The sequence below is a fragment of the Myxocyprinus asiaticus genome, chromosome 11 (assembly GCF_019703515.2).
Source record: "Myxocyprinus asiaticus isolate MX2 ecotype Aquarium Trade chromosome 11, UBuf_Myxa_2, whole genome shotgun sequence".
In the NCBI taxonomy this organism is placed as follows: Eukaryota; Metazoa; Chordata; class Actinopteri; order Cypriniformes; family Catostomidae; genus Myxocyprinus; species Myxocyprinus asiaticus.
In genome coordinates this window covers 32,362,007-32,382,383 of record NC_059354.1, presented here as the reverse complement: position 1 = coordinate 32,382,383, position 20,377 = coordinate 32,362,007, and the positions used below count along the sequence as shown (strand labels likewise).

Below are 20,377 nucleotides of genomic sequence, written 5' to 3'. Positions count from 1 at the left end.
AGTCTTCATAAACTCAAGAAACAAGGTGTTTTCCTTTCAGCCTTCTAATGGTTAATCACTACTGACCTGAGGCTCTTGTCTCCGACAACATCAGAGCAAATGGTTCTTTTCTAATGCTAATTCACAATGGCTTAGCAAGCACAGATGAAAAAATCTATTTAGGTCCAGGATTTGAAACAGGTTTAGAGAGATTACAGACCCTACCACAACAATCAAATTTTAGACAAGACCACAAATGTGTATGTTACTATTGGTAAATTACTTCAAGTAGCATTCATTCGAACAGCTATCAGATCCAAGATTTGTGTTTCTTTACATCAGCTGGCTAATGGAGCTGTGCGTTTATGGCTTAATTTCGTTCAAACGCATTTTATCACACACTAATAGCCGCTGTTATGGCACACACACATTTAATTGTTTTTCTGTAAGTCAGGGTGTTCAAACAATTAGCGTTAATAAATGCGGCAAATAATTGGTATCACATACTAACTAATTATAGCCGGGAACAGTCTTCGCCTGCCGGTTCCTTGCCATTGCCCATGAAGGAACCGTATTAGTTGACTCTATTCCTTGACAAAAAGAAGGGGGTAACAGAGAGGTTTTTCTCTTGAGGTCTTTGTTGTGAAAAGAAGCTAAAGTCACTTCAATAGACACTTAATCCCATCCTTCATGGTTACAATTGCCCTCAAGAACCAAGCAAGCATATTCTTGACTTAGATGATGCAGCTATACCAGGCAATTAAAGCAATTCAGGTAGTTATGGCGGCAAGCACCTTGCAGGCATAAGTACACAGGGCCTCGGCAGGAATTCTCAATGCTCTAGTGTTCCGATTTGGTAAGTGGCAATAGCTCAACAAGAAGAGGAGGAAATATGCAAAATCCCTCTCAGTGTGGCCAGAGAAAGGGGAGGAACTTGCTATTCCTCAAGACCCCAAACCTTACCCAGATTGGCAATAAAGAACATAAACAGCATGACTGTAAAGCATGTACGTGTGCATGTGCATATGTTGGGGGTGGGCAAGAAATGGGTAAGCAAAAGGGGGAGGGAGGATCCAAATTAAATCTTCTACATTCAATGCATACTGCTGCAGGGTGAAATGTTAAAAAGCCATTTAAGTGGGCACTTGAAAAAGAAATAAATTATCTTTTAAGTAGGAGGCTTACAAAATGATCGCACTCATAATTAAAGAATAGATTTCTTAAAGGAAGAGAAAAAACCCTTCAAGGAAGAAAATGGGGTTCCTTGATGGATCTTTATCAGAGCAGGAGAGCGGATCGCTTGACGGAGGTATATGGAGTCTAATAGAGAGACGCCATTCAGTGCTACTCGCCCTCTATGCCTTTTTAAACGCAGTAGGGGTTTCACTTTGCTGCAACCTTGCTGCCACTGTGGTGTTCTCCAAGGGTGGTGTTGTGGAAAGCACACGACCTCTCACACAAGAGTGTGTGCTGTTGTTGAACCTGATGAGGTGTGTGCAGCAGGGGAGGCTACTGCATGTGTGTTCATGTGCTGTAGTAACACACATGTCCATGTCATTGTCAAATTTAAACATGCATAATCATCAGGCTTTTAATAATAAGCAATTTCATTCATGACATTGCAAGGATGGATTTATTGTCTGTTACAATATGACTCTGATCGTACGGCAGAAGAACAAAAATATTATTCCATCTCTGATTGTCTCTCTGATGTATGCATACTCATAGCATCTAAGTTAAAATTTTAATCTTCAATAAGTGAACTGAATGAAATTCTACAAGCATTTTTGGACATGAACATGTTAAAAAAATTAAAACATTGAAGGTTGCAAAAAACTGAAATGAGATCAAAATTAACCATCTTGAAAGCCAGGAGGTCATACATTTCTCTACATCTTAATTCTTTCAACTGGATAATTAGGATAGAAAAGGAAATAATGGGATAATACTAATGGAAAAAATAGAAATAGAGTACCCTAATAAAAAAGTTTCTACTTATCACCTTTCAAACCAATTTCATTTTAAGGGGTCTTTATTCAGCACAGAGTATTATAATTCATCCTGACTTGGGAATTAAATTCACAGGTGGAGGAACTGATTGACAGAACCCACTAAAGGGGGGGGGGGGTGGGTTCAGAGATATTCAAATGCGGTTCAGAGGATAACAAAGACACTAAAACATTTTCTCAGCATCAGAACCAAGTCACGCAGAGAAAGGACATCTTATCTTTTTTCTAATAAAATGTCTGTAAATCAAACACTTTAAAATAACATGGCTTACAGTTTAGAGTTTTTAGTTAATATTGGCAACGTTGAAACACTGTTAAGCTGATTAGTATTTGCTTCTGCAGTAGCTCACAATGTTGGATTACTAAGCCATGAAAGTCATAAAACTTTGCGGCATACCACTCTCACAAAATAAACCAACCATAACTCCATTTAACAATGGCTAATGACATTTATACACCAACTTTCAACCTGGCAATTCATTCACGAAAGTAACTGTAGGAAAAAGAGCTTATCTCCCAGTGATTTATTTGGTTACATGCTTCGCCCATTTCTCATTTGGATCTGCACTAAGCTCAGAAAACTCTTTAAAAAAATTAATAGGCATAATGGTAACTCAAGTGGCCAACATTAAGTGTACAATAATTTGCATAAAAAGCAACATGGACCATGAGCAATAAAAACAAGAAGCAATAAATGTTATTACAGCACAACTGCACCTCTGGAACCATTTGGAGAGGACCAGTCTTCCCATTCAGAACCGTACTGTGCTTCCGAGATACGCAATCTGGACAGTTTTATTGATACATCTGTCCAAGATTTTTCCCTGTCATTAAACTACGATATACATTTTATAAGTTCAGCAGTCCCTGATGTATATAACATTTCTGCAGTACACGCTTTTTTGGACTTGAAAGATTCTGATATTACAGGGTGGTTAGCTTAGCAGTTAGTGGATTTATCGGTGAGAGGTCTGAGATTTTCTACCCTTTGCTGCTTTTATATGCTTCTAGACAGGCCTGGTCCTCATTATTTATAAGCCTGCTTTCCCAATACAGTAGAAGAAGGCCAAAGAGAATACAAAATCCTCTGGTGTTTTGGTGAGACATTGATTCTGTTCAGCTCTAGCTGACTGATGCCCTACTACTGCCCTACCATACTGAAGGGAAGTCCGGGGCAATTGCAACATTCTAAATTTCTTCATTCACAAACCAGCTAAGGTGATTTATATTTTACACATTTGGCAGATGCTTTTATTCAAAGCAGCTTGCAGTGCATTGGAGATATAATTTTATTTATTTCTTTTATTTGTTTGTGTGTTTCCTGGGAATCAAACCAAATGACCTTGGCGTTTATAGCAATGTGCACTACAGTTGAGCTACAGGACACTACTTCATGACACTTATTCAAACATGTTCACTAAAGTTCTCTCTCTACTTGAGAAAAAGGTGTGTGATCATTGCAGTTTGTGAGAAATTCTAACTATTTAAAAAAAATAATATATATATATATATATTTTTTTTTTGACTTTCCCTCATGTCCAACTTGAGAATTATAATGTAGACTTTTATTATACACCCATAATACTTATGACAGCTAAAAGAATTAGTACCATATAAAAGGTAAAAAGTAAAAACTATCAATAATACTAAAAAGTAATAAAGCTATGATATTATTATTTTGAGTACTGTTATTTGAGATACAGAGGATTCCTATAATTTGTTTTTCAAGTGTTACAATTGCCCCCAATCAATTATAACAATTTCACACTCTGATTTCTAATATTAATTTTAAGATTATGATTCTTTTCATTTTTCATTACATGTCTATTATCAGTACCAGTTACTTTTGGCATATGATAGATATTAAACTGTCAGTTATGAAGGAAAATGTTCCAAGGGTCTCCCCTACTACTGCTTTTGCAAAGCAAATCTAAATGTATAAGAACTGGATATGACATGACTATTAACATTGCACAGATCTTCTTATTAAATCTCAGATATTCTTTATCGTTTAACTTAAGGTTAGACTAAGTAGGAGGTGAGAGTATATGTATGGGGTCACATGTCTTCAGTTTCTAAATGCCAACTTACCGGGAGACATGATGTGAAGATTTCCTGCATGACTATAACGTTTGCAAAAGTAGCTATTAAAATTCTCCTAATGATACTGTAGTCTAGCCTCACAAACTAGGAATGCACTCATTTAACCACCCACTGAGTTCGTTCAAGCTAAAAACATGTTGGTGACATTTTGAATAATAGGTGTACAGACCTATAATACAACTTTAGATTAAAGTCGTGTATGCATTTTATGATAAAACAAAAATACTAGCATTTCATCTTAACTTACCCAGACAAAATAAAAATTTGTCAAATACTCTTCAAAAACCTCTATGAAATCAAATGACAGCACCGAACAAATAGCCTTTTAGACAAAACTGTAAAAAACATAAGTCATTTCCAGACAAAATAAACAAAGCATTCTCTACTATTTTGGCTGTCTGCTACAGCATTGGGATTCAGCCTTTGAACTCCTCCGTTTCATGTACTCATAAACAGCCCTGGACACAGCACCATGGATAAATATGTTGTCCAATTTAACCCCCCTCCCCCTCATTCCCTGTCTCATATAAGCACTGTCAACTGCAGTCCTCTCAATATGCAGATTTCACAATTATTTCCAGCATCTGGTAGCAACAGCAGTATCTGTGTCTAAAATGCACAAAATTAAAGATTTGTGTTTCTACTCTGTGATAATCAGCATCTTTTTTAATATGAAAACTATTTTCAGGATCGGTCACGTTTAGGCTTTTAAATTAAATTAAAAACAAATTGTGGGAGGGGGTGGACGGATGAAACAGAACTGGGGAAAAAAAATAAAAAAAATAAACAGCAAATCAATGTTGTGATGCATAAACATGAAATAGTTCTGAAGACGGCAGATAAATAAATGGTCAAGGAGTCTTTAATATTTATCCCATTTCCAGAACTTGTCTTGCCCTCCTGCCTCCTAACCAGGCTAAAACAATCCCAATAAAACCTGCTTCTCGGCATGGGATCAGCCTTGTTTACCAGTCTGAAGAAACATGTGCCTGTGCTAAAACATTTGGCCAAAATTACCGTGGGGCATTGATGATGGTCAGGGAGGCAAAGTGAAACTTTCTTCTCTCATTTGCCTCTTCCATCCTCCCTTCTGCTGCCTGTCCCTCTCTAGAAAGGGCTGACAGACATATCTGATCCTCTTGTAACAGGATCAGCTGGTGGCTGGTGACCCTGGCAACAGTATCTCAGAAGTAGCGTGTTCTCCGCTATTCCATCGTCCCCTTGCCGCTGCCTGATTAGAGTGGATTTTACGCCCTAATCTGCACAACGAAGGTGAAGTCATAGCAGTTATGTGCACTGGCCAACGCGTCTACCTGAAATCCCTCTGGAATAGAGCTACTCACTCTCTCTTTCTGTTCTTTCGCAAAGCTGCACACACACAATGGTTGATACACAGCAAATTCTAAGCTCTAATTCTTCTCCACACAAAGGCTCAGACTACAGACGGCTCAGCTGTCAAGCATCAGAGTGTTTTTGTTTCCTGGACCAAAGACTCATGACTGCCTGCCTGCAGCACGAGGAATGTCTATATCCAATTCACCACACCAGTGTGGATACATAAAAATAATAACGGCAACCCACTGATGAAACTCTGCCAGTCACAAACAAACTTCAGCCAGGAGCTGCAGATGTGCATGCTAATAACCAAATAAAAACTAAAGTTTCAATCTGCGCCAATGCTAGAAACCAATTGCTCCGTTCAATTCTCTATCACAGCAGGGACGACACTGAAAATGTCCCCATTAATTTTTCTTTAGAAATAATTGAGAAGGGTCCATCAAAAGGAGGGAGCAAGTGTTGGGTGTGGAGAGGGCAACGGGGTTAGCTTTTAACTTAGCATTTTTATTGACTCCGGGAAAACAAAATAAGGGATCCTACTAAGAGTGTGCACTCGGCAATAGCCATTCAGGCCTTTGGAGCTCTATTGTAGCACTTTGAAGGGCCTGAAAGGAAACCCCACTGGTGAAAATCCAGTGGAACATCTCCACAACAGAGCACAACTGTTCCCTTCGGCTTGAATGGGAGGGAGATAAAAGGAGAGATGGACTTCTGAGGTACAGCCAGAAACAAAGGCAACAAAAGTGCTGATCATGAGGGAAAGACAACTCATTGCAGCCGAGGGGCACAGAGAAAAGGAGCTGTAGACAATGGCACTCACGGCCAAGTGACACACTGAAGAACCGAAAAATTTATACAAGAAGTGCTTCCCTCCCCACTTCACAAAAACACACGAGGAACTGCTGGACGGTTGAGGGGCTGGGGTGTCTCAGAGGGGAAGAGAACTAGCAAGAGAAACAACGCAAGACTGACAGCAAAATCTATAGCCAGAGGAGTGAAGAAAATTGCAACAATCAAAGAAACCTGCAAAGGAGGGTGACACAAGAAACCAAGCTTGTTTTAGAGAGAAAGACAGGGAAATACAAGAAGAAAGAGACAAACAGACAGGGAGAAAAATAACCAGATAAGAAGAAACAGCAACAGTCAGACAAACTGACAAGAAGACACAAAAAGCAGGAGGGAGACACAAGCAAGAGCCTGTTTTTGAAAGAAAGATAGGGATACAGGAAGAATGAGACAGGCACAATAAGAGAGAGGAAGTCACTCCTGTCTGGTTAGGTATTTAAAAGTGATGCTGGGTCTCTGATGCATTCCCACAGTGTATGCTCTGCCACAGCGGCACAATTCCTGATGCCTGCTCTGTTCTTTCCAGGACTTTTGAAGTACCTCTTTGTGCACAAACACAATTAGCTTTTAACCCCACTCACTCACCCATTCAACATGTGGATGACTCTCGTCCTGACAAAAGGCCCTTATGACTCCAGACATAAATATATAAGTCCCATCTATAAATATCATGCCCTCAACTTTCTTTCCCTGCTTATTCCAGACACTTTGTTGGAACAGAAAATATTATTTTCCTCAAACCAGTTTGTGCTGTCCATTTTAATGGGTGGCAGGGCTTCATTTACAGTTAAATCGTGTCAGCTCCAAGACTGAGAGCATCTGAATACAAGCAGGCGAGGAGAAGAGGGGGCGGTGATTTGTTTGACATGTTTTTATAAAATCTCCGAATGATAGCTGCCTCCCCCTCACACAGGGTCATTTGCATTCTCTGACACACAATCCCAGCCTAAAAGATTATTACTGATATGCATACAGAAAGAGACATTTTGAGATACAGTTTGCATAACATTGTTCTATCCTTAGAAGTTATGATATGCTTTAAATCAGATCATTTTAATCAAGTTAATTTTTTTTATCATGATAAATTATTTTAATAACAATCAATTTCTAATTAAAATTATATTGTAATGCAAAAACACTAAGAATATTATAAATGTAAACATAGTTTAAATAGTTTAGAATTTCCCTGTGTTGCAGCATATGGTTAAAGTTGGGGAAAGAATCAAGTCAAAGACACCAACCAGGCTCGTATACTTTGTTTCATGACAAAAATCATTTTATGAACAAGATTTTTACATTTTCTGATGGAAATATGAGTGGTGCTTGTAAAACTTGCCCTTAGAGTGTTCTGGCTGGTTGTAACATGATTGCTTACTGGCCCCCAAGTCTCTATGATATTCTGGTCCATATAAATGACAGAGGTCACTTTTTCAATGCAAGTCAAAGGGATTTTTTCCCTGTTCCGTCCGCCAGGTGAAAATTCTATAACTTAGAAAAATAATAGACACCTTTGCTCAACAAGTGGCACAATTTAAGATATCATTCATGTCTATAACACAAACAGTGCAGAAAAGTTTATGGGCCTAATTATAATGATAAAAAATACTAAGAGTTTGGGATTTGTTTAACTAACTATGAACAACAGCAGTCATACCTTAAGCACTAAAGTAAAAAAGAATCATACAGTCATTAATGCTAACAGCAAAAATCATAGACTGGAAAAATCAAAAGCAAACCCATTATATCATTTCCCAACCTTCTGCTGAAGGATTTCAAGGCCTGTTCCTTCTCAGGCAAAAGGCTCTGGCAACCAAGACATTTAGTCCAGTGAAGCACTGCCCCATGCGAAGCAAGCTTATGCTTAACCCAACAACTCTTTCTCTCTCACTTTAGTTGATTAATGGATCAACACTGTAATTGATTAGCGGAAAGGTGCGAATTTAAACAGAGTTCAGCGGCAATAATGGTCTCTTGACAATAGAAGCCGACGTAAAATGATAGCCTGCAGCCTGATGGCCATCAAAGGAGTGCAACCCACATAAAGAGGCTGGCTATTCTCTGAAGCACTGAATGTCTTTGGGCTCTTTTCTCTTGGTAATGCTGTCAGTTTAACTGACAGGAACCATTATGGATGCCGCTTGTCAGCTCACCTACATAAAACAAGCTGTAAAACAGCAAATAACAGGCTTATATGGTTTCATTATCTGAGGCACTCTAAATCACAGTAGAGGCGCTGGGTTCTCGTGTATGTGTGTGTGTGTGTGTGTGTGTGTATCATCTCTTCAGTTCAACTCACAACAAAGAGGGCAGATAAGGCATTTTCAGAGAGTAAAAAGAAAGAGACAAGTTGAGTGGGTCAGTCTCTTCTTGAAGCACTAATAAACCTCTTTCTTTTCATCAGCCACAACACAGAGAGAAGCCCCTCATCATGCTCACCAATCATTATCCAACACATTATTAATTAGCCCACATCCACTCGCCTATAGTTCTGAACCAATGTGATCAGGGGCACCCAATCTTAAGATAAAATGTCCTCACAGTTGGATACAACTGAAGTGGAAAGGAAAAACACGGAGGAGAGATTGATGGACAAAGAGAGAGAAAAAAGAACAGTGTTAATAAAAGTACTGCTTCAGTCTTTTTATTTTTAAAACCCTGGACCTTAACGCTTACTTAATTGACAAATTTAAAACAATGACTTGCACTACACATAAAGAACTAATATTGGCATTATATTCATGTTGTTTAGCAAGAGGGGAACTGGCCCCCACAGTGAGCCTGGTTTCTCCCAAGGTTATTTTTCTCCATTAACCATCATTTTATGGAGTTTTGTGTTCCTTGCTACAGTCGCCTACAGCTTGCTCACAGGGGTTCTAAATACAATTCTTATTTAATTTCTATACACATTTTACAATCATATCTAATCAAACTACACAATGATCACTGTAAGACATTATAGATATAACAGTTTAATTTTTTTTACTTTTGTTAATGCATGCTTCCCTGTAAAGCTGCTTTGAAACGATGTTGACTTTTTACTTGACAAATTTGTTGAAACATTACTTGACTTGAGTGAAATTATTTAAGAGGTAATGTGACAGAACGGGGAGGCTGAGGGACAGATGGAGACTGCATCTGGGAGAGGAAACCTTTTGCCACTGCACCATGCTTGATGAGCAATCGGTTTCATTTATTTCATGCAAATAGATCCAGGCCTTTCACTAACCTGACAGCAGGGGCTGCAAGGTGTTGGCCGTTTGAGGCACCGAGTGTTTTTTCACTGTTCGCTGAGGTGCTGCATGGACAAGGGTTGGGTTGTGGGATAGGTGGAGGTACACTGGAGTTTGTCTCACTCACTATTTTAACATTTCTGCTCAGGGTGTTTGTCACAGATGCCTTTCCTTGGGAGCTTGAGATTCCTGATTTATTACACTTTTTAATTTTGCAAGAATAATTAAATTCAGGCTAGAATTGAAAAATTGGGTTTTTCATAAAACTTGTCTCTGAAAACACATGGCTTTTGATAAACGCATCTGCTTAAAGTGGTCATGACATGAGTGTAACCCTGGTTAAATAATGGGTAATTAAAAGGAATTAAGTTTCATTAATTCATAATTTAGTAACATCATATTTCCCTAATAAAGGTGAAAAGAAATGTAAAGTTATTAATGAAAATTATAAAGAAGTCAATTTAAGTTATTTAGTTGATTAGTGATTTGACCAATGACAGCTCTCCATCATCACGCGCCCTGCGTGTCCGCGTGCGTGCGAGACAACAAGAGAGAGAGCTGAGCATGACAGAGGAAAGATGTGAGCTGATCTTCGCAAACTAAGTTAAAGAAATATAGTTCAAAATCTCTGAAAAGTGTACAGAAATAGTTAAAAGTGTTCAAGTTCATTTATTTTGTACCATCCAGTATCTGAAGAAGCCGATTGAATATTGCCGAGTCACATTTTCACTCGGTGAGTCAGCGTAATATAATTAATGGTAAAAAGTGTATAAAAACTGCATAATACGACGATTGAGTCAATAATAGTTATTTAGTTGCAGTAAACAATGTTTATTCCTTTTTCATGGTGTATTTCGAATAATCCAAGTGGTTATAAATGTGGTCATAGTGAACCGCGGGGTTATTCCTTGTTCATTGCAGTTCACCAATGCCATTGTTGGACATGTGCGCTTGTGTAAGAGAAAAAACGATTAATATAGAGGTAAATGATAATACATCATTTCTTGTAAAAAATTGATTTGTATGTATAATTGTTTAATTTGGTTATTTCGATCTTTGATGTGAAATTATTCTTGAATCCACTAAATGAATGCTCTGGTCTGTGATCAGGCCAGGATTTTTTTTCCCTTCCTTGTGTTTTTCCTATTTTCTTGGTTCTACGGTTTGTGTTACTCCTGTGAGATGAAACTTCACATTTGATGGCGAGTCACCCAAATTCTACATTGTACACAGAAAAGAGGACAACAAATCAGAGTAAAGAGGACAACAAATCATAAAGAAGAGAATAATTTCCTTTCATTCATCAAACCTGCTTTTGGAAGTAAGACAATTCCAATTTAGAGAACTATTTAGCTCCATTCTTGGAGAGAATTGACAAATAAGGAAAAGAGAAGAAACTGATCAGTATTTTACAGAACATTGAACTATTGATGGTGTATGGTTACCCATAACCAGTTTGATTGACACTGAGATCCTTATACATTGAAACAGCTGTGATATTTTGAGAGAAACTTTATTTTTTTTTTTTTTTCTTTGATTTCATTTTGATATTGAAAATACCAGTCTGTGTATATTTTCGGGGTAAAAGAAAAGTGCACTTAAGGGAAAGTTTACATAGTTAATCTGTATTGTACATTGTTTGTGTAATATTGTAATTTACTTTTATTTTTTTAATTATTTTCACTCTATATCAAAAGGAATAAAATAACATTCCAAGTTCAAATCCAGCTCAGTGCCTGTCTGTTATTTCTCACCACAACCCGCTACCTCCTTCACGGTCCCTAACTTTTCTGATAAATCTATCTAGTCCAACAGCAATTAATTTATTGCCAATACCTTAGACACCTGCTACACGAGGAATTAAATTTCTGATATTTTAACATGAAAGAGGTCATTGTACTATTAAAACATACTATAAGTTTCAGAACCCAAAACTTCCTTCTCACAGCAAAAAGAGCCTTTGTTGAAACTAAACTGCCAAAATGACTCATTCTATACTTCCTCCACATTGTGATGTCACACTAGCCTAGTTTCCATCCACTTTTCACACTATTTTGTTATCGACAAAGTGAAAATGCATAAAATATTTGCCGTCTTCTGCCTGTTTCCATTCAAATGGCCTTTTATCAATAAAAATGGGGTGCGTGATGACGTCATGCCTAAAAAAATACTTTGTCGCATAAGTTTTGGTTTAGCGCAAAATAAATCTGCCCTTAAGCCATTTCCATTCAGTAATGTGTTTATCGCTAATTCGATGTCCCTAATTTTTTTCCTCCGAAGTTTTGGTAAAATGGGGAGAGTATTGAGAAAATTCATTGAAATTAACCAGCTAACTGTCATTTTAATTTCACAAATAAATGCGATCAGTAGACGAGGAATTGCAATCAAAAGGGAGCAGTTGCCCTTCTGATAGGACTGTAATATTGGTCCTGATGTTGCGCCTATTGCAAGTTGCCGTTCCAACCCAAAAACGAATCGTCACGGCCCTGTTCAAGCTGGAAACCTGCACCAAGTAGTGGGGGAAACTTTCAGTCTTAGTATAAGGACCATCCATCCATGTGTATATGCTGTGTGCACAGCTATTAAAGAAAAACAGATGCGGTGTAATATCAGGGTTTACATACATTCCTGATATTTAATAGGCTATTTTGAACAACCATCTAATCTAAAGCATCACAACTGCATTATGTCCCGCATATTTGTCCAGCAACTTTTAACAACCAACTGAAATTGATTATCATCTAAAATTAATTTTAGCATCATAATGCAATTTACATTTTCTGAAGAAGCTCAGCAAATGCGATCCGAGGTAAAGAGTGTTAGATTTAAAATATTTAAAAGTTTTAAAAGGTTCAAAAGCTTGTTTTCTGAAAGTGAACTCTGCATTGGACAAATAGTTCTGATAGTTTATAGTCTTGAAGTGTAGAAAATGTCATTCAGTTGACTTTATTCGTCTACAGAACAGGGTGCGGCTAATTTAAGTTTGTGTAAAGAAAAGGCATATATAGGTCTAAAAATATATTTTTTTCGTTTGGTAATTTTTTTAATTTTTTTATTTAATGCGTTTTTCGTTTGGTAATTTATTTAATTTAATATAGGGAATTTTGCCAGCATTTTTTCAAAAGTAAACTAAACAATAATTTTATAGAATTGGGCTATATGTTAGTGTTCCAAAAAAGCACACTGATATTTTTCTCCTAGTATTGTGTATTTATTTTGAATTTAAAACATCTTTGTGCACAGAAATGATATGTTTTTTGTATTGTGGGCTAATTCCATCACTGCTGTCTATTATTTTGAATGGTGTGAAAAAGCAACTTCAATAAATAAACGGATGGCTACCGCGATTATATTAATCACAAACAGTGGCCATTAATTTGTTCTCCGTGCACTTGTTGATGTGAATGATATGAGATATTTGTGTTGGCACTCCTGGAAGTGTCATGTTCGCAGTGATCGGATCTTTATGCCGTTCAGATCAATCCATAATCACGTACAATAAATTGGCTTTCAAGGATGTATACTGTCGTCATGATTAACACAGGCTAACGATTGGGGCAAATTCTGTCACGTGACACTACATTTTTGCGTTAATGCCAATTTTCTCGACAAAGTGTTTCTAAACCAGTTTTTCGTGACATTTGATGTATCAACAGAGTTTATGCGCTAGAGTTAAACGGAAAAATATTATGTCAACACTTGTGAAATTTTAGCGATAAATTGCGTTTCCATCAGCTTAATTTTGATGCGCTAAAACTTTTTCCGCAAAAAATCCTTGGATGGAAATGTAGTTACTGTGGTAGACATCTGCATCTGACCGCCTCCATAACACATCAATGATAACTTTACCTCACCACTTCCCTTTCCCCGCCCAGTAGTGGTGAGCAGTGAGATGGCAATGAGAGAGCAGGTCAGTCAAGTTCCAAAAGCTAATCATAACAGTGAGCATTTACTGTCAAGTCTTAAAGGAGAAGCAGCACCAAAACAGAACATTTCTGAAAAAGGGTCAGTATAAGGGTTAAAATGATCATGTTTTACAAAAGTGTGACTATTTTTTGTGCAAAAAACTTTACTAGTATTATAAGTGAACCTTAAGAAACATATTAAAATAATAAAAATGTCTCATATTTATTAGTCTTTTAGTGGTAAATCAAAAAAAAAAAAAAAGGGAAAATAGACTAAATAAACTTGCAATTTACTGCCTGTTCCTAATTTAATACGATTTTTGCATCAAGAAAATTGAAAATCATATTTATTCTAACAAGTTTTCTTCCTATTTCATTAAATAACCCCAATATAGTACATGCATTATTGGATTAATGTGAAAACAAAAACAGTAAAAAAAATTAAATAGAAAAAATTAAATAAAAGAAATAAAACTTGGATGAATGCAAATGAAATGAGAAAATAATTGGAAGGGCTGAACCCAATGTAAATCAATCTACATTTCAGTCAGTCTGCCTTCACCTGAGACAAATAAATGTGGTAATTGTTTAGCAAACAGTGTGATTTGAGTGGTTTGGTTGGCATTGTTCTAGTAGCAACAGTGAGTGGAGGACAGAGAGAGAGGAGTAACAAGAGATCAGTGTGACTGTCTCTTGAAATAGAGAGCAAGAGAGATGTTGATAGGGCTGACTGATTAGCAAAACAGCAGTGCCAAAATTGACGAGGCACTGGCGGAAGGTCGGTTGCCCCCCCGAGTCATCCCTGACAATCACACACACTGTGTTGCTTGCACAAAACTCGCTGTAATGATGCTAGGGTGTTGTGGTTAGTTTCTACATGGTTGCGAGGGTGTTCCAGGTGTTTACTAGGGCGTTGATAGGTGGTTGCTTCCTGGCCTATATTGAAAGAGCACAAGTTATATTTTGGTCCCTAGATGTAAATGTAAGTCAATGTAAATCTACAGATTTTTTTCATCCATGTTATTGTTCACCAGGTGTAAAATTGTTTAAAGATAAAGTGTGTAATTTCTGGGCAAATAGCTTCACCAAACAGTATTGCAAATTGTTTTTGCAATTAATAGATAAGAAAGTTACACACCTCACCTTTAAATCAGATCATTTAGTAGAGCGAAAACCTTTTTTTTTTTAATCAATAGTTTTTGTTCAAATTCCAAATTTGTTTAAACCCCTAACCCTACTTATGAGCTATAGTGAAATACTTTAGTGAAACACATGCATGTGTGTGCTTAAGCATGCAACAATGCACCCACACGCTTATGCATGCACCCACACACAGATGGCAAAATATTTCATTTGAAATCTAACCTACATGCCATGTCATAGGAAGCACACTCACATATTCTCACACTTTCACTCATCTCCATACAGCCATTGCTTTGTCATACCTATGCTCTCGACAGGCCCTGCCTTCTCCGCGCTACACTCAACTCTTCTGGCTGCGCTCCAGAGCACCTCAAACGCATGCCTTGCTCTTTCCCTCTGCCATATGGACAGATCTGAGTGCTTTGTAGTAGTCTTTCTATGGAGGGCCTACCTGACTAAAGCCCAGTGGACTGCGACCTGCATGGATGAGCACGCTGGTGCCAGAGACTGGCTCTTAAACATGCTGTAACACTTGCTATCTGACTGGCAAAGTCCATCATACATGCATGAGAAGGTCATACAATTTTTTCAACTGATAGATATTTCAACAGATCTTTATTTCAGGTGCAGATGTAATAAACGTAATAAATGTAATAAATATTGACATGGGAAAACTAACAGACAAGCATGTAATATGAAGGTGCAGAGTGCTGACAAAGGAAATATTGTGGAATAATTCTCAAAATCAACTAAACCTGAACATGAAGGAATAGTTTACCCAAAATGTAAAATAAAGCCATCACTAACCCTTGTCATTCCAACCCAACACACTCTCACGCTGAAATAGTCAGGATTCGTACGACTTTTCTAAAGTTGGCTAATTTGTATGATATCTTGAGACAGCACTCGTTTGAATTCCTATGACTTTCACTACAGCCAATGACATCACTAAACATCGTTTCCATCTAATACACGACAATTACTTGCTTCTGTCACACACAAGAGCTTCCTATCATGTTTACACACTCTATTGATTGTTAAGTTTAGATAAGGGGTTTGGGTAAGGGCATAATATTAATAAGTATGTCCTTAAAGCCTCATGTGCGGAACTCACGCTTACTTCTGCATTAGACATCTGGGAAATTGCACGTGATGAAGTCATACGAGTTTATGCAAACAACATCGTGTGAGACCATACGAAAAAGCCAACTCGTAAATTATGTATGAATTTTCATGAGATCGGGTTGTCCAAACCCCTATGCATTTTCTCGTTCTTTTTCTCTTTTTCCTTCTCGCTTGCTCTCTTCCCTTTTCTTTTCTTCTCGCTTGCTCTCTTTCTATCTTTCTTCTGTGGGACACAAAAGGAGAAAGTCTGAAATATGTTCAAGCTCTACATCGTCGAGACCAGGGAGTAATCACGATCGCATAATCATTGACGAACGAGATTCGGACGTTGCATTTTCACCTCTAACATTAAATTTTTACTCCACTAATGGTTAGGGTTAGGCGTTGGTTTGGGTTCGGTGGTAGACTTTATGAAACAGGCATTTCTCTTCACTGTATTAATGCCTGTACAGCTGAAAATAACTCGCTTCACATCTTGCTCTTGGCACCCCTACATGGACATTACACCCGGAAAATGGAGCTCACACGTCCCCATATGGCCAACAACACTTACTGCTTTGGCCACGGGGTGCAGGGTTTCGAATTTCGGTAAGAGTCAACCTACTCTTTCTGATCTCACAGTGAAATTTAAGTAATTATTCACTGAATATGCACATACATTTCATGTGTCGTAGCTCTCAAATTTGATTCACACTTCAGCTTATTTAAACTCTGTGTCACAATCGGTTACAACATCAGAGCCAATGGCATTTGATGTAATTGACGTCAAACTTGATGCAGTGTGTCTTCTTGACGTGGCAAGTTTGAATAAATGCATGCGAGAATGAGATTTGATCACAAAGATGGAGGTGAAGATTTTAAGTGTATCTACAGTAAAATACTTGGAATATAGCATACAGGTCATATGAACTAGGGCTGCAAAATTAATCGTAAAAGTAATCGAGATTACATTTATAGTTGCCATGAGTAACTAGTTTTGAAAACTGACGATTACAGCATTCCATTTAAGCCTACTCCTGTTGCATCAAAGGTTTCAATTAACTAAGTGTGTCCCAATCCCAGACACGTCCATTGAGCAATGAAACAGCAATGGCGAATCAGAGGCGCTTAAATTAGTCTACAGTCCTGTTGACCTTATTCAGCCCTTTTCAGAGCTCCACACTTCCGTGTTTTGTCTCTTAATTTCCGGTTTTGATTGAAGCTACTGAGAAGAGTCGATCAAAATGGATTAAGTGTGGGAACACAGAATGAATTTTTCACAAGAGTTGCTGGCATGACTCTGCATCACCCCTTTACCACACGAAAATGCTAGTGAGGTGTTTTTGCTGTCACTGTAAATGTTCATTTTTACAACATTCAGGGAGGTAAATTGGACCTGGCAGATCACATTCGGAACACTTTACTTTTTCATGATTCATCCGTTTACTTGTTATACATTGAAATTTCAAAAAGTGACAGCTCATATTATTTCACATGCAAGTTCATAAAATTAAAGGAAATAAAATTTGTACTCTTTAAAAGTTATTTGTCACCCAACATTTTTAAAAGGCTTAAATGTGATTAAAATTGACATAAAAGGAATATAAAATAAAATGTACACTTTCACATGTATATTTGTGTGTATGTGTATAAATATAGTGGCACTCCTAACCCCATCTCGGATTTACACTCATAAAATCTACTCACTTTAACTATCATGCGATGGGTGAATGACATGAGAAGATGGCCAGAGGTGTGTTACGGATATATTTTTAATGTCTTTGTGTTGTCTCTTGGAGTTTCATGAACACAGATGCGTATCAGCAGGGGTACATATAAACACTATAGCGGAAGACTAATTTTAACATTTGCAGTACATAACCAACTACATTTACAAGCTTCTTTAACTGTGATCAAATTGCATGGCAACTCAACTGATAGAGTATTGCATATGCAATACAAAGGACCAGGATACGAATCCTGAAGAGTACGCGAGATTACACGTGAGCCAAAAGTGTCATAGAAGCACCACAAAATGATGTGGTTGCTTCAGAAATTGTGTTTTTCATGTCACGTGCTTTTAATGACACTATCAGTTAGGTTTAGGTTTAAGGTTTAGGGTAGGGAGGTCAGTTCTGTTGATTTAAATATTTTTTAAAACATTAACCTTTAAAACTTAATCTGTTCGGGAGAACATTTCACTCACTTTTATCGCCACACAGTGGACATTTCACTTCGGAACTGCCCTGAGATGTGTAATGAACCACATAATTTTATTTTGCAACAACATTCCCACAGTCAGGCAATGTTTGTTGCATTGCGATGTCAGAGCACCCAGCCCCTTGAGACATAGAGAAATTTTCAAAATAAGCTTTGAAGAAAGTTAGTAATGTTGTTGGTTTTGTGAATTGTTTTCTGAGGTTTGCTGCCAAACCTTGCTGTTGAGCAGATGGATAAATTCAATACAATTCATAATTAATATTCGCTCAGATTCCATTATTTTTATTATCATTATTATTTTCATCATTATCATTGCGGGTTTTATAGATAGTATTATAATTAATAGTTGCCCAACAACAATAAAAAGAATAATTCAGCAAATAGGGAGTAGAAATTCATATATATGATTTAAATATGAAGGCAAGTGTAGAAATTAATGACATGTACACATTTAATTACAAAAGCATTTTGTTTATATATATATATATATATATATATATATATATATATATATATATATATATATATATATATATATATATATATATATATACACACACACAAAAAAATCCCAATTCCGAAAAAGTTGGGATAGTATGAAAAATGCTAATAAAAACAAAAATGAGTGATTTGTAAATTATATTCACCCTTTGCCAAATTGAAAGCACTACAACTACACATTATATGATGTTTTTATGATGAATTTCATTGTTTTTTGAAAATGTACAGTAATTTAAAATCAGATGATTGCAACACGCTTCAAAAAAGTTGGGTCAGTCAAGTGTTTACCACTGTGAAACCACCATTTGTTCTAATAATACTTAAGCTTTTGGGCACTGAAGACACAAGTCTGTTAAGTTTAGAAAGTGGAATTTTCCCCCAGTCATCCATTATGTAGGTCTTTAGCTGCACAACTGTACAGAGTCTTTGTTGCCGTATGGTGTGCTTCATAATGTGCCACACATTCTCAATTGGAGACAGGTAAGGACTGTGGGCAGGCCAATCTAGCACCACACTCTTTGCTTACACAGCCATGCACTAGAAATCCGGGCAGTATGTGGTTTGAAGTTGCCCTGCTGGAAAATGCAGGGACTTCCCTGGAAAAGACAGTGCTGGATGGCAGTATATGTTGCTCCAAAATTTGTACATAGCTGTCTGCATTCATGGTGTTCTCACAGATGTGCAAGTTACCCATGCCATGGGCACTGACACACCCCTGACCCATACAGACACTGGCTTTTGGACCTGACGCTGATAACAGTTTGGATGGTCCTTTTCCTCTTTGGCCCAGATAAAACAACAACTTCGTTTTTCAAAAACTTTTTGAAATGTGGACTCTTCAGACCAAAAAACACAGTTCCACTGTTCTACTTTCCATCTAAGATGAGACCGAGTCCAGAGAAGTCAGCAGCGCTTCTGGACAGTGTTGATGTAGGGCTTCTGCTTTGCATAGTGAAGTCTTATCTTGCATCTGTGGATGCAGCGGTGAATGGTGTTGACTAACAAAAATTTACTAAAGTAATCCCAAACCCATGTTCATGATATCTATTACAGATGAATGATGTTTTTTTAAGACAGTGATGTCTGAGGGATCAGAGATCACACGCATTCAGAAGTGGTTTTTGTCTTGCCCTTTACGCGTCGAGATTTGACCAGGTTCCTTGAATCCTTTGAAACAATATTGTGCACTGTAGAGGGTGAAATGCCCCAAATCCTTCCAATTTATCTTTGGGGAACATTGTTCTCAAAGTGCTGGATAATTTGCTGAAGCATCTGTTGGCAAATTAACAAGTCTCGAATGATCTTTGCTCTTGAAGGACTAGGCTGTTTTTGGAGGCTCCCTATATACCATGTCACGACTGCCTCACCTGTTGAACATATCCTGTTTCACATCGCCTTGTTATTTCAACTCATAAAATTGTTATTAGTCTTAAATTGCCCCTGTCTCAACTTTTTGCATGTTGCAATCATCTGATTTGAAATTACTGTACATTTTCAAACAACAATAAAATTCACAAGGAAAAACATCATATAATGAGTAGTTGTAGTGCTTTCAATAAAGCAAAGGGTGAATATAATTGACAAATCAATCCTTTTTGTTTTTATTAGCATTTTTCATACTGTGCCAACTTTTTTGGAATTAGGGTTGTGAGTATATATATATATATATTTGCAACGTGAATGATAATTTTTGACTTTATAACAGGAGTAGCAGGCGTTTAGAATAAAGTTTTGGACAAAAACCATCAGAGTTCCTCACTTTGTGCACAGTTTTAAATGAATACATCACATTCAGTCAGGCTGTCACATATTGTCTAGTCACACAAATATTTCAACGTATCCAAAGCTCAAATCAGACCCAAAATTTGTCCTCTGCAGATGGTCAGAACTCCACACAGCAGACCCGGCGACACTCCATTTGAAAATGGGAGTGTGTTTAGAGGAAAGATTGATGGTCTAGCTGCACCACAGGCTGAGGCACAGTGTAGGGTGGATACGG

The 20,377-nt window shown here is 37.4% G+C and overlaps 1 protein-coding gene across 2 annotated transcripts in view; it reads right to left on the bottom strand.

Moving 5' to 3' along the window:
* The window catches only part of clybl (citrate lyase beta like), a 102,762-nt gene that overhangs the window by 49,108 nt on the left and 33,277 nt on the right, over nt 1-20,377 (bottom strand). The window lies entirely within an intron of this gene.